Here is a 13,370-nt window from a genome sequence, read left to right as displayed (position 1 = left end):
TCTTCCCGATCGCCAATGTTTATTGTGGGATTCAGTGTTATCAACTGCCTGTTTTCCTTCCTGTCCAGTACTCTACTTCATAGTCACTAGAAAGGATGGCTGTGACGGATAACTATGAACACGATACATGTTCCGATAGCTACAGCCCACAGCAACCAGAGGGCAGGCACGAGTGGAGGCCCAAGAAGGCACAGCAGAACTGTGTGAACCATATACATCACACCATACAAGATGATCTGTGATTTCCTCAGAGTGCCACATCACTCAGTAACTGTGAATAAACAATGCCCTTGAATTAAAAAACCACTGTGACATTCTACAATCAAATATTGGTCTGGGAATATCTGCTTCCCTTGTGTTTTCCAGAAAGGTTGGGTGGGTTCCTATGTGACATGTCCCATCATGAGACATGATGATCCCAATCCAGGACAGGCAAATGAGCAAACATTCAAACCATGTCATGGCTAAATAAGAGGCTGCCATTGTTGAAACAATTACGGTTATCAGCAGTGAGGCAACTGCCGGCTGATGCAGTATCGGAACGTAAACATTCTTTCTGAGCTGGTTTGGGCTCTGGCTCTGTGTGACCGGAGATAGCAAATCTGTTGCAAATAGAGAGAGATTGCATGGGGATGAAGGGTCAGGACAGCATGGCAGCTACACTCGAGCTCCGCCACATTAAATGCTCTTGATAACTTTAAATCATTTGGGCATCGATGAGTAAGACCAAACTCCAGAAGCAAGTCCTCCACAGTTTGAGGCAAGAACATAGAATCAGGGGGTGACTGTCTTAAATGATGGCTATCCCAGCTACTCTGGAACTATCTATGCCTTTCCGTTTCATCAAGATGCTAAGAAGCAATTCGAGTAGTAAGTGTGAGAAATGTTATATTTCTTGGAAAACCAGAGATTTGGTTGTTCAGTAAATGATACCTTGCTTCTGAATTTCCTTAGCTACACTGAATTCTTAATCACTCACTCATCCACTTAGTCATTCAAATACACTATATCTTCACCCTTTTCCCCTTGATTGCACAGTAATACAAGCTTAGTGTAAAATATTCAAATGAAACAGTATTGCATAAAGGAAGAAGTACAAGTCTCTGGAAATCCCAGAGAACGGGAATTTGTTAACCACTCCACCCTAAGCTGTATGCTAGAGGTGACATGACTTGCCTTGGTCTCAAAAGTTCCCAGTCAAGTAAGAGAGAAGCCAACACAAAAACTAAAACACAGGACAAGAGCATGAAAAAAATGATGCAAAGAAATGCTACAGGAACTCTGTGGGTGGACGAAGTACCCACTGCGGGATGTTAAGGCCAAGAGGCGGCCTGTGTACCAGACCATGCCTCTCCACTTGGTCGGCCTTGCAGACAGACCATGCAAGGCACAGGATGTCTCTAAAAGACAAATGAGATGACCACTGTGTTCTCTGCTCTGTCCCTGTCTTCTTCCAACATTTTTTCTATAAAGCCAACTTTCTTGCTCAATGTATCTGAATGCTTGTTCTCTTTTATAACATGAGGTGTTGACATAAATCTAAAATTCGAAATTAAATCCTAATAAGATTCCTAACCCCCACTTTAGAAAAAAGTTTTATTGGAATATAGTTATTTCGCTCTAGATCAGAAACACGATTATGTCAAAACTGTAGAGTTGATTATACGACCTGTAAAGCCTACAACATTTATTAACTGGCCCTGCACCAAAACAAAGTTTATTGGCCCCTGGCTTGGCGCATGAATCAAATCTTAGTTTACACAAATCACCTTCTAACATATGTTCCCTTCTGCTTTCCCAGATGCATGTTAATACCCTCTTTACCAGAAAGAAATATTGGGCTTTTGTGGGGATCAGCCTGGGGAGGAATGTGGTAGTTGGAATGAAGGTATCAGACATAACACCTAGTTGAATTCTGGCTTGGCCACTAATTCGCTGTGTAAGCGAGTTACTGAACTTTTCTGTCCTTCAATCTCCTTTATGTGAAGCATCTTAATGTTCTATTTAAGAATAGCTATGAAAATCGATCTTTAAGCGAAACATGTTGTCTTGTCTTTTGATATAAGTATTTTTAAAAAAACACTATTTTTTACTCAAAAAGATTTTAAAAAAAAGTTTCTCCTTGTTTGTTGGGTCAGGTGACCCCTGACCCCTGAGCCCTGTGTTGTCACTCAGGAGTTCGATGACTTAAAGGGTAAATTTAAATGAATGAACATCCTCAATTCTATTCTCAATTCTACTTCCTTCCAGTTCCCTGAGGAGTCAAGCGGTCTGCATTCAGAGGCTCATTTCCAAACAAGGCAAGTACAGAAGCCATTCTTGGTGCTGTCTCTGCATCCTTAGAGCATGCGCTGTGTCCCACTCTCTGTGCATCCTTAGCGCATGCGCTGTTTCCCACTGTCTCTGCATTCTTAGCTCATGCGCTGTTTCCCACAATCTCTGTCTATGGAAACTAGGGGAAATGACGCTGAGAAGCACAGATGTTTTCTCTGCACCTCTCTAAGTTGGTGGCATGGCATGAGACAGAGGAGTACGTCACACACTTAACACTTAACACATGAGAGCCAGATGGGAGGGGCATGAAGAAGGGGGAATTTAAAATGCATAAAGACTGCAGGTATAGAAAAAAGTCGTAGAAGATGGGTGTGTGAAGAGGGAAGGAATTGGAAGACCAAGGATCACAGATAACTGGGGATCAAAACACACAGACCTCTGAGTACCATGGCTATTATCACTAAAATACCAAGTAAGATTCTCAAATGAGAGAAGACATATGAAAATACCTTTGAAAATATTTTATAATGCACATAGCATTGAGAGAATCAAAGTCCTCATGGCAGATGTGTAAATTCAAGATATTAAGTCAGAATTTTCCAAATGACTAATCCAAACTGTCATCTCCATTGACCCTTGGGCATAGCAGTGATCTAAATAACTCCTGATAAAAATAATATTTCCTCAAGTAAAGGAACCATACTCTTTCTTCCTTTGATCCTTCAGCACTCACACCACTCTTAGAAATCTCTGGGAAGTCCAACTGATCTCATAATTCACATTCTTATCCCTTGGCAACCACTAATGGCCAGGTACATTTTTAGCACACAGCATCTGTAAGCTGCCAACGCTGGTCACAGGACATCTGTCTTTCTTTTATTGCTATTTACTTACTTCCCTTTTGGGGAACACTCAAGCAACAGCTATAAGCAACTTCTCCCTACGGAAAACTTCTTGCCCTTTTCCACCCATCTTCCTCACACATACGTACTCACAACCCCAACTAGTCCTTACAATCTTGTTCAGGAGAGCATGGCACCAATCAATGCTGAGCCCATAACGTAGCCCAGGTGCCAAGAAGTCTTAGCCACTGCTATTTGCCTGTGATATATACGAGCGCAGGCCAACATATGAATCCTTACCTGGCATGCATTTCACAGACCTGAGCTAGTAATTGTGAAATAGTAAAGGGCTTTCTTTGTTAAATTGTGCAAGAACGGCATGGGAGGGAACACTCTGTAGTTAGGTGGCACAATAGTCCATAATAGCTTTGTACATGCCAGTCTCCCATCCTGAGTATCAGAACAGAATTAACAATAGGACTGGCCAGACTCTGTGTTATCTAGGAGAGGTACCAGTGTGCCTCTGGACAATTGACAGGTTGAAACAGTCAGGATTTGGCAGAACTTTCCTCCAGAAAGGAAATGTATTTTGTTCTTAAGAAACACTTAGATGTGGCAATGGAGGCCGTGGTGGCATATTTTTTTTTAGAAGCAAAATAAGGCCAATTAAATGCCTTTATCTTGGATGGCTCTAACAATCTGAAGGCCTCCCTTTTGCTGGGTTTGGTGTGGAAGCCAGAAGAGTGCCGCCTTTCAGCCTGCTTCTCCGCAGCAGCAGCAGCGGTCCGATATGTTATTTTCACTTGACAACTAATGAGTCACCAGGTTGTTAGTTTGACTGGATCAATCTTATGCTTTGATCAGACTCATTAGAGACCAACAACTCTCATCCCTGAAAAGGATCTGGGATATTTGTTTCTTTCAGGTCCTCTGCACTCATCCTTGCCTCTCTCAACCTATTTGCATAGAGAAGCTGGATTGTAAATATTTCCTAATACCTGCTATATTTTAAGCCCTGGGAAGAGAGAGGTAATATCAAAACCATCTTGGTCACACATTTTCTAGACAAACAAAAAAGTTGGTAAAATACAAACCTATGGGACTTCAATGAAAGCAGCATGCAGATAGAATCTATGGGGACATAGATAATGGGTCAAGGAACGTCCTTTGGAGGATGTGACAATTATGCGGCGTCTAAGATGATCAGCAAGAACTGGCCAGATACAGAAGGAGGATAGAGGAATTCAAAGCTGATAAATGAATAAAGACAAAGCATAAAAGCTTTCAAGGACATGGTGTCTTTAGCCAAATACAAAGAGTCTGTAGTGGCCAGGGAACAGGCCATGATGTTGAGTGACAGGAGATGAAAGCCAGACTTTGAAAGACTTTGGCACCATGACAGAGGGATGGAATTTGACTCTGGAAACATGGGAGCTGCTAAGAGTTTTAAGTTATTGGAAGGAGAAAGTATGTTATACAATTGTATTCTGTTGAAGAACTCTGGCATCAACTTAAAGTCAGCAGATGAGAATGGGATTTTTAGGATAGAAATGGACATTGCGATGGTCCTCGCTGAAAACATAAAATGGAAGAATAGGTGGATTTGATGGTAGGGGACTAGGGTACATAGCAAAAAAGAAGGATGTACTCCTCTCTGCTAACTCATTCCATCAATTCTCTCCATCACATATCAAATGCTATTTGCTAATGGAAGCTGCTCAAATCCTGAGCATAGACTAGTTCTTTCTCTGACAGCTCACAGGGCATCCTGGACTGTTCTTTCTAACATTTGTCCTGGTTCTAATATTTTTATGATAAATCAAATTAGTATCAATATAGGTTAGCACATTATAAGTTACTGGAAGGTATAATGACACTTGTTTTACTGACCATATATCTTTCCATCTAACATAATGTCTGGATCACAATAGGAACACAATTATTTCTAGAAAGCAGTAAAAGACAAATACTTACAAACTTGAGTGACAGAAATACTGTTGAGTAAGACGGGATGTGGAAGGGGTTCAAATGAGAAATGGAGGTTGATCCTAGCTTGAGAACAATGAATTAGAATTATCTGCAGACTTTCCAGACAGGGATTTCCAAGAGCTTAGAACTCAAGAGAATCAAATGGACTATTACAGATTTGGGAAACATCCATGAAGCTAAGGAAATGAGAGTTGCTGTTTTACTCAGGATGAGTATACAGTTCCAAAAGAGGTGTGGATCCAAGATGGAGCCATAGAGAAAGACAAATGTAGAATTCAACCCAGCTAGCAAAGCCACAAGAACATTAGGAGAGAAAGTCTCCAAGTCAAGAAAAGAATGAGAGAGAGAGAGCTTTTAAGAGATCAAGTAAGGAGAGTTCAAAAGAATAAGAAGTGAGCTCAAAAACTAAGGTAATGATCTCTATTTCCAAAGTAAAAGACATCAGGACTTCAGAAAGGAAGGAAGGACGGAAGGAAGGAAGGAAGGAAGGAAGGAAGAAAGAAAGAAAGAAAGAAAGAAAGAAGGAAAGAAGGAAAGAAGGAAAGAAGGAAAGAAGGAAAGAAAGAAAGAAAGAAAGAAAGAAAGAAAGAAAGAAAGAAAGAAAGAGAGAGAAAAGTTAATCTACCAGACAGCTATTGTATACAGGAAGGAATCAAAAGGCACACAGAAGAACAGAAATAATTCACTCAGAAAAGGTTTGTTCAGCTGATACTGTGAGTCAAGCAGTCTACATTAGAGGTATAGTATAGTTAGAGACAGGATATGATGACCTGGGCTTAAAGGGCAGAGAGGGAATAGGATCAAGATCCAAAAGGAGCCTGGTCTCTTCTCTCAGCCAGAGAGGAAATGATCCAGGACAGGGATCTACAGATATCCAGAAGACAAAGGACTTCAGAGGTGCTATGGGTTGGCTCTGTAACAAGCACATAAGACAAAGGCTTGTGTACAGGCCTTTGGAGGAAAGAAGCAGGAGCAGGAAAAGGAGCAGGAGCAGGAGCAGGAGCAGGAGGAGGAGGAGCAGGAGGAGGAGGAGCAGGAGGAACAGGAGAAGGAGGAGGAGGAGGAGCAGGAGGAGGAGGAGGAGGAGGAGGAGGAGGAGGAGGAGGAGGAGGAGGAGGAGAAGAAGAAGAAGAAGAAGAAGAAGAAGAAGAAGAAGAAGAAGAAGAAGAAGAAGAAGAAGAAGAAGAAGAAGAAGAAGGCATGAAAGCCAACACCAGAGTGTGATATCCTAGGGTTCCTGTGGAAACATAAATAAATATCTATTCACTCCTAATAAAATACCAATGACAGGTACCCCTTCTTCCCCCAAAAAAGACTCTGCCAAATCTAGCTTGACACAGCAGCTTAATTGTGGATACCTGTAGGGCATGGGCAACTTACAGCTACCCCACCACCATCAAGACAAGTCTCCCACCCGCAGCAAGAGCCATTTGTATATCCTCAGGAAGGGGAGGGACCTCTGGGGAGCTTTTTCACTGCCTCAAGAGCACAGGTGAAGTTAGTGAGCCCAGGCTTGTGAGGGTCTCCTGTGGGTAATCACTGCTGAGCTCATTTCAAGACAGCAATGTCAATGTCACACCTGGAGGATAAAACTCCAAATAAGGTGCACTTACCATGTCTACACAGAGAACTTGATTTGTGCTGGCTTCCACAGCCCCTAGACTACGGGAGGCTGGATCATTTGTCCATGAGCTTGCATGTTTATCTAGTGAAAGTTCCTAAGGGCATTTTTGTCTCCCACAATTCCAGACTCCCCTCTCCAGTTTTGGGCAACCAGATTCTCAACAGGAAAGAAGGCTCTGAGTTTATAAAGTGAGACATGGTGATGTGCCCCAAGGTATGACTCAGGAGAAGGTTTTTGTTGTAGGGGAGTACAGCTAGAAGCCTCTGGAAGAGTCCAGAGCAGGGAAACTAGTTGACTAAACATGACCTGTAGACTGGAAGTCTGGCTCAAAAGGGGGCGGGTGCTAAGGAACAGAGGAAGAGCAGGGAGAGGGCACAGAGAAGACCAAGCTTAGGGAGGAAAGTCCCTGAGCTGGAGAAGTTCAGGATAAGGGTAGAGTAAGAAGAGCTGAGAATGCCTGGAGGCCACCAGCTTTGGTATGCTAATAGGCACCACAGGTAGCCATTTGACCTCAATTTCTTTTGGACCTGAAACCAGGAAAGAAAAAAGCAGAGAGTACTAGCATTAAAAAAAATCACTTCAATAAAATTAATTTTGCAGTTGCTTCTGAAATCAGAGATAATTTCACAGAAGTGTGGTAGTGATGGTCATCAAGGACCTCTGTGGTGTAGGTGACATTAGTATGAATCAGACAGAGACGAGCCGGACTAGTCTGGGTGAAGAGGAAGGAATGGTAAGGGAAAGAGGCTTGAGACTTTCCTTTCTAAGAGCTAAATTGCCTTTCATTGCTTTGGACCTCTTTGTAAAGATGTGAACTTAAGGACTGAAGTTCAACCCTAAAATCATAAGGAAAGCTTCACATTCCTCGAAGCCATGATTAGCCACAGATGATAACTGAGCTTGTATTATACACCAGGCATTTGGCTGACACCAATAAATGCAATGTCCATGCACGCTCTAGTGCTCCTGTTCCATAGAGGAGGAAACTGAGGACTCGGGAGATCTTCTGACATCTGTCCTTCAGAGCACAGATTTTGAGAGTGTGTCAATAACTCAGACCTACACATTTGCATAGAGTAAAACATGCACAGAGTAAATCAGATATGGTTTGCAAAGAATATTCCTGTATTTAGTTGCTCTATGTGTTCATTGCATGAACTGTTCTATATATTTATTTTAAATCAATCAAGTTCTTTAATTTTATACATATGTATGTATATTTATATATGTGTGTATATATATCTCAATTAATCAGTGTCTTTTCAGAAAAATCAGCAAAGAAAAGAAACAGAAAAAATAAGAGCTTTGAAACAGAGAACCTAGAATAAAAACAACAGCAAAGTCCATACCACAGAATCAAGTTATGTTGACAAAAAAGCATCATAAGGGGAAAAACTAAGGAATTTAAAGACCTTAAATTCATTACAGACCAAAATGTAAATCCAATTGCAAAATTATCTGCATCTTTAAATTAAAGACTCATTATCATGCTGGAGATAGGAGGCAAAATTTAATTTACAGGGCAATTTTGGCCAATCATCCTATTTTCTTTAACACAGGAGCAGAAAGGACAGAGAATGACGCAGACAGAACCCACTGAGGAACAGAGTAAGGAAGAGCAGAAACAGGCTACACTCCACAGCCCACAGACACTCAGGTCAGCCTGGCTGTACCATGACCACACCCCAGGACGGAGCTGATTCGTTATTAGTTTAGGTTGAAGAGGCCTGTATTATTAAAATAATGATTGTAGGACACTAGCCACAATCAAGAAAGTGATTCCTAACTAAATTAAGTCAGCTCAAGGGCTCAGTTTGGAGCCTATGGATGGACATCAAACTGTTTTCCATGTTTACAAAGCATAGAAATGGCAAGATGCCTGAACACACTCTGTGAACAGGAGGCTGTGTTACCCCAGAAGCGTTTCTGAGGGCTGCAGGAAGGAGGACAGCGAGTACAGACAAGAATGATTCAAATATGGAGCCTTGAAAAGCCTGAATACGCACTTGGGAGGTAGAGACAAAAGATCAGAAGTTAAAAATCATCATTGTGAGTGTCAAGGTCGCCTGGGCTGCAGGACACCCATCTAATTCTGAATATATATTCTAAACCCTCACATTTAAAACTGTGTGTTACTAAATACCTCCACAATACCATGACACCAGGTCTGAGTTGCTCAAAGGCAGGACTCTGCAGTTGACAGAGTTTTCTTTCATAAGAGGCAAATGCATCATCTGGAGCCATGCGGGTTCTAAGAACAGCTTCTGTTAAATGTAAGATTATCCTGCTGTTACCATAATAAGAAGACATCACAGAGGCACAGTGAGCCTTGTTGGTCCATTAGGACGTGCAAATGATATGTAGATGGGCTGTGAGCACGGACAGACACAGGCATGTTTGAGGCCAATGGAAGATCATGTGCAAAAATGAAAACAGTGCTCCTGGATGTTGAGACGCTGTGTGTGTTTGTTTGGGTCTGTTCTGAAACTGTCTGTAATGTAGTCAGAATGTCATCTTCTCAGTTTCAACGTCTGTAAATTCCTTCCTGTTGGAGGGAAGAAATCAGGCAATGGATAAACCTCTATCTATAGGAGGAGGTTCCTTTCACCTACATTGTACTGAAGACCCTTTTCCATATGGTCCAACCAAGAGCCCGGTTACACTGCCTCTCCTATCACCTTCCTCTTCCTCTAGCACATGTTACTGTGTCTTTTCTGAGTTATAGTTCTCGCCTGTCTTTAGTCTTCTCCCTGCCTGGCCTGCCTCTTCTCCTAGCTGTTCTTCCCAACACACTACCAATCATTTTTTGTTTGCTTGCTCTGTTTTTGCTTTTTTTTGGGGGGGGGTGGCGTTTATAGGTCACACTTCTAAGTTTCTACAGCAACTAATGTTTACCACTTCCAGAGCTCCTGTTACTCTAAGTTTCAAAACCATGTAGTTCTCCTTGACTAGCCTATCTACCTCAGGATGCAGAGCCCGTAATCTTTTTCAGTGGAGTTTGAACACTTTGTCAAGACCCTGAGTTGTCAGTAATAGACTTCCATTGGAACTATACTGAGAAGAAAAGTAGAATTTATTCATAAGGACATAGAGATGTTTCTCAGAACCCAAGCATTTGGCCAGTAAGATTGGAAACCTAGAACAGGAAAGACTCAAGAATCAGGATGTTCCTCAGTAAACACCATTTACTGGCTCTGGGCACTCCTGCTCCTCACCCAGCCTGTCGATTGCATCACTGTTCAATCTGTTCTCTCTCTCTCCCCTTCCCAGCCCCTACTCAGCTCAACAAACAAGCTCAAACTGCATGGAGTTGTGTTTGCTATTGTTATGTTCCTACTCTAAGACTTCAAGTAAATCACATAACCTCTGTGATTTGGTATGTGAAATAGAAATAAGATGAAGACTTCATTTACTTGACCATTTTGAGCACAACTGAATTAATGAGACACGTGTCAGCTCCCAGGTTTACGGGGCCCATCTAGCACATTCAACATGCTTCAGTCCCAGGTCTAACTTCTGAGGAAAACTGGGACACTTCTGAGTGTCCCAGTTGAATCAGCCGTACCCCTCTATACCCTAACCCTACACATCTACGCATTCATATCAATAGAAAACAGTGAGCCCACCAGGGAGTTCCTCAAAGATGGGAAAAAATAGTAGTTCCTAGAGAAAGCAGCTATGGTCTAAGCTGTTACCTAAAACCTACTAACAGCTACTACAGTCACCTGCTGTCCTCTCTAAAACCCGTGCAGCCACAGAGTGGGCCTGCTGTGGATTACAGATGGGCCTCTTCAACTCACAGCCTGGCAAAAACTCTTACTTAAAGGACAGAGCTGCCCATCAGCCTGTAATGACACCTAGGGGAGCTCCAGGGGCCAGCACTTAATAAAGACTTAGAGTGATGATGGTGACAGTGACAAGAAGGACAGGGAGTACCACAGGTTACACTGTGGGCCACAACTGCTTCTCAGCCTTCACTGCTGGGCCCCTGAGCCTGAAGTGAAATTCAGCATATCTAACTCCGTCAACACAGCCTGGCTGTGGGGTGAGCCTCGGAGGTTCCATCCAGCTGCTGATTACGTAGATTTATGCCCTACTAAACACATTGTCACACAAGGGCCTCCTCTTCCCTGCCAGAACAGTAGCCAAGGCATAATATCTGAGAGCTAAGGAGAGCTCTCCAAAGCAAGTTAACCTCTTGGCTTCCAGATGGTATGTTACTACTCTAGAATCTCCAAGCACATGAGAGCAACTGAGGGGGATGCAGCTTTAAAAGTGTACAAACAGGGCTGGAGCAAGTAAGGGCACTTGCCACAAAAGCTTAGTGACTTGAGTTTAATCACCAGAATCCACAGAAAGGGACAAGGAGAGAAAGCACTCCATAAGGTTGTCATATTATTATGTGCTTTCCACTGTAGCATATGATAACGATGATGGTGGTGGTGGTGGTGGTGGTGGTGGTGGTGGTGGTGGTGGTGGTGGTGGTGGTGGTGGTGATGATGATGGAGAAGAAGAAGGAGAAGAAGAAGAAGAAGAAGAAGAAGAAGAAGAAGAAGAAGAAGAAGAAGAAGAAGAAGAAGAAGAAGAAGAGGAGGAGGAGGAGGAGGAGGAGGAGGAGGAGGAGGAGGAGGAGGAGGAGAAAGAGGAGGAGGAGAAAGAGGAGGAGGAGAAAGAGGAGGAGGAGAAAGAGGAGGAGGAGAAAGAGGAGGAGGAAGAAGAAGAGGTGGAGGAGGAAGAGGATGAGGAGGAAGAGGAAGAAGAAGAAGGGTGATAATAATAACAAATACTAATAAATTAATTTCTTAAAACACATGTTCCTCCACTGTCAGCATCTACTACTCCCTGTACAAAGTGCCAGCTGCAATTTCATGTCAACATTTTTATTGCAGGCTATCACCTTAAAAAATAAACCCAAGATTTGTAAATCAGCATATTATTATGAACATAATGTTTGTGCCCCCCAATTTATATGTAAAATTCCTACTGCTAATATGGCAAAATTTGGATGCAGGGCTTTGGGGACATAATTAGGTAAGGAGGGTAGATTTTATGCCTTATAAAAAGGACTCCAGATGCTTTTTTCCCACCATGCTGCCCTCCCAAGATATAAGGAAAGAAATCTCTGTCTGCAAATAAGAAAGCTTGTCCTCACTAAACACCAAACATCCTAACACCTCAGTCTCAGACATCCAGTCTTTTGAACTAAGAAATAGTGAATGTTTTCTGGCCTACGGTCTAAGCTGCTACAACAGCCCAAATAAGTTAACTTTTGAATTCCATTAAAATCCAAGAAACAACCTGTTAAGTGGGGATTGCTGTTGTCGTTTTCGACAGGAGAAGCTGAGACTTGGGAAGGTTAAGGCCACTGTGTAAGATAATGTGAGTTTAGAGCAGCAGAGGATTTGGTTCCAAACCAAGCTGTGAGTGTCTTGTTCTGATGCCTCCTCCACTTTTCCTCTCTACTGACCCCTCTCCAGTTTCAAACATTTGAACACTCACATTTTGTGCACTCCTAACTTATCAAATATAGATAGATAGATAAATAGATAGACAGATAGAGATATATAGATTTCACCTCCAGATTTCGTTCCAGATTTCACTTCCAGAAATGAAGCAGAGTAGTACCTTATGTCTTCAAACATAACAAGAAACTCCATCATCAATCATCGTCATCGTCGTCATTGTCGTCATCATCATCATCATCATCACTTCCACCACCACCACCACCACCACTACTCCTCCACCACCTTCACCACCTCCACCACCTCCACCACCTTCACCACCTCCACCACCTTCACCACCACCATCACATATGTTGAACACCTTTTTGGTACCAGTGCTATTCAGGATTCAGCTCAAGTGACCCTCGTGGCAATGATCAACTTTTATTATCCCTAGTTTAAAAATAAAAAATTAAATCCTAAAGACAGTAGCCTTTTCCAAAATATGACTGCAGCCATGGAGAGATTCAAAACTAGAATCTTCTGATTCTAGATTTTAAATCACTAATGCTGATTTTTATAGATATCCAATCAAAACCAGAATCGAGGTCTCACATCCCTGTCTTTCATATAAATATTCTGCCCTTGAATTTTTAGCTCTCAATAATAGATAAAAATAGCTATTACTACCTCAAATTCTTTGAATATGCAGTAAATAAATAGCTAGGATTTCTTTTAGGAAGCTAAATAGCAGGACATACATATAATAGACACTTCCATAAATCTTGCCATAGCATAAAGAATGATTTCCTTTTCAAATTGTGACTCCTGTCTCATGTAGACATGGTGGTATAATCTTCAAAGTAGGCTCTATGCTACACATCACTTTAAGAAATGCTGGTACTTTAAGCAGATTTGAATAGCAAGCACTATCCAACATCAGTCATCATCTTCAGACAGTCATTTGAAAGCCTGAAATTTGCCTTTAAAAATTTATCTGAAAACAAACTAAGAAAATGGCAGTGTTCACTCACAGATGAATGATAACCTGAGTACTTAACTCATAACCACTTAGAAGGATAAAGACCTAGTACGAGGAAGAACAGAAGCAGAAAAGACAGCGAGAGGTAGTAGTGTATACAGGTCCGAAAGAGTTTGGGGCAGCCAGCACTGCTGGTAACATGCAAGGGGCAAGTCTTG

The 13,370-nt window shown here is 42.0% G+C and overlaps 1 protein-coding gene across 5 annotated transcripts in view; it reads right to left on the bottom strand.

Moving 5' to 3' along the window:
• The window catches only part of Fhit (fragile histidine triad diadenosine triphosphatase), a 1,507,501-nt gene that overhangs the window by 1,388,540 nt on the left and 105,591 nt on the right, over positions 1-13,370 (bottom strand).

Source organism: Rattus norvegicus, chromosome 15 (genome assembly GCF_036323735.1).
Source record: "Rattus norvegicus strain BN/NHsdMcwi chromosome 15, GRCr8, whole genome shotgun sequence".
NCBI lineage: Eukaryota > Metazoa > Chordata > Mammalia > Rodentia > Muridae > Rattus > Rattus norvegicus.
Note: the sequence above shows the minus strand (reverse complement) of the source record. Positions and strands in the feature narration are given on the sequence as shown.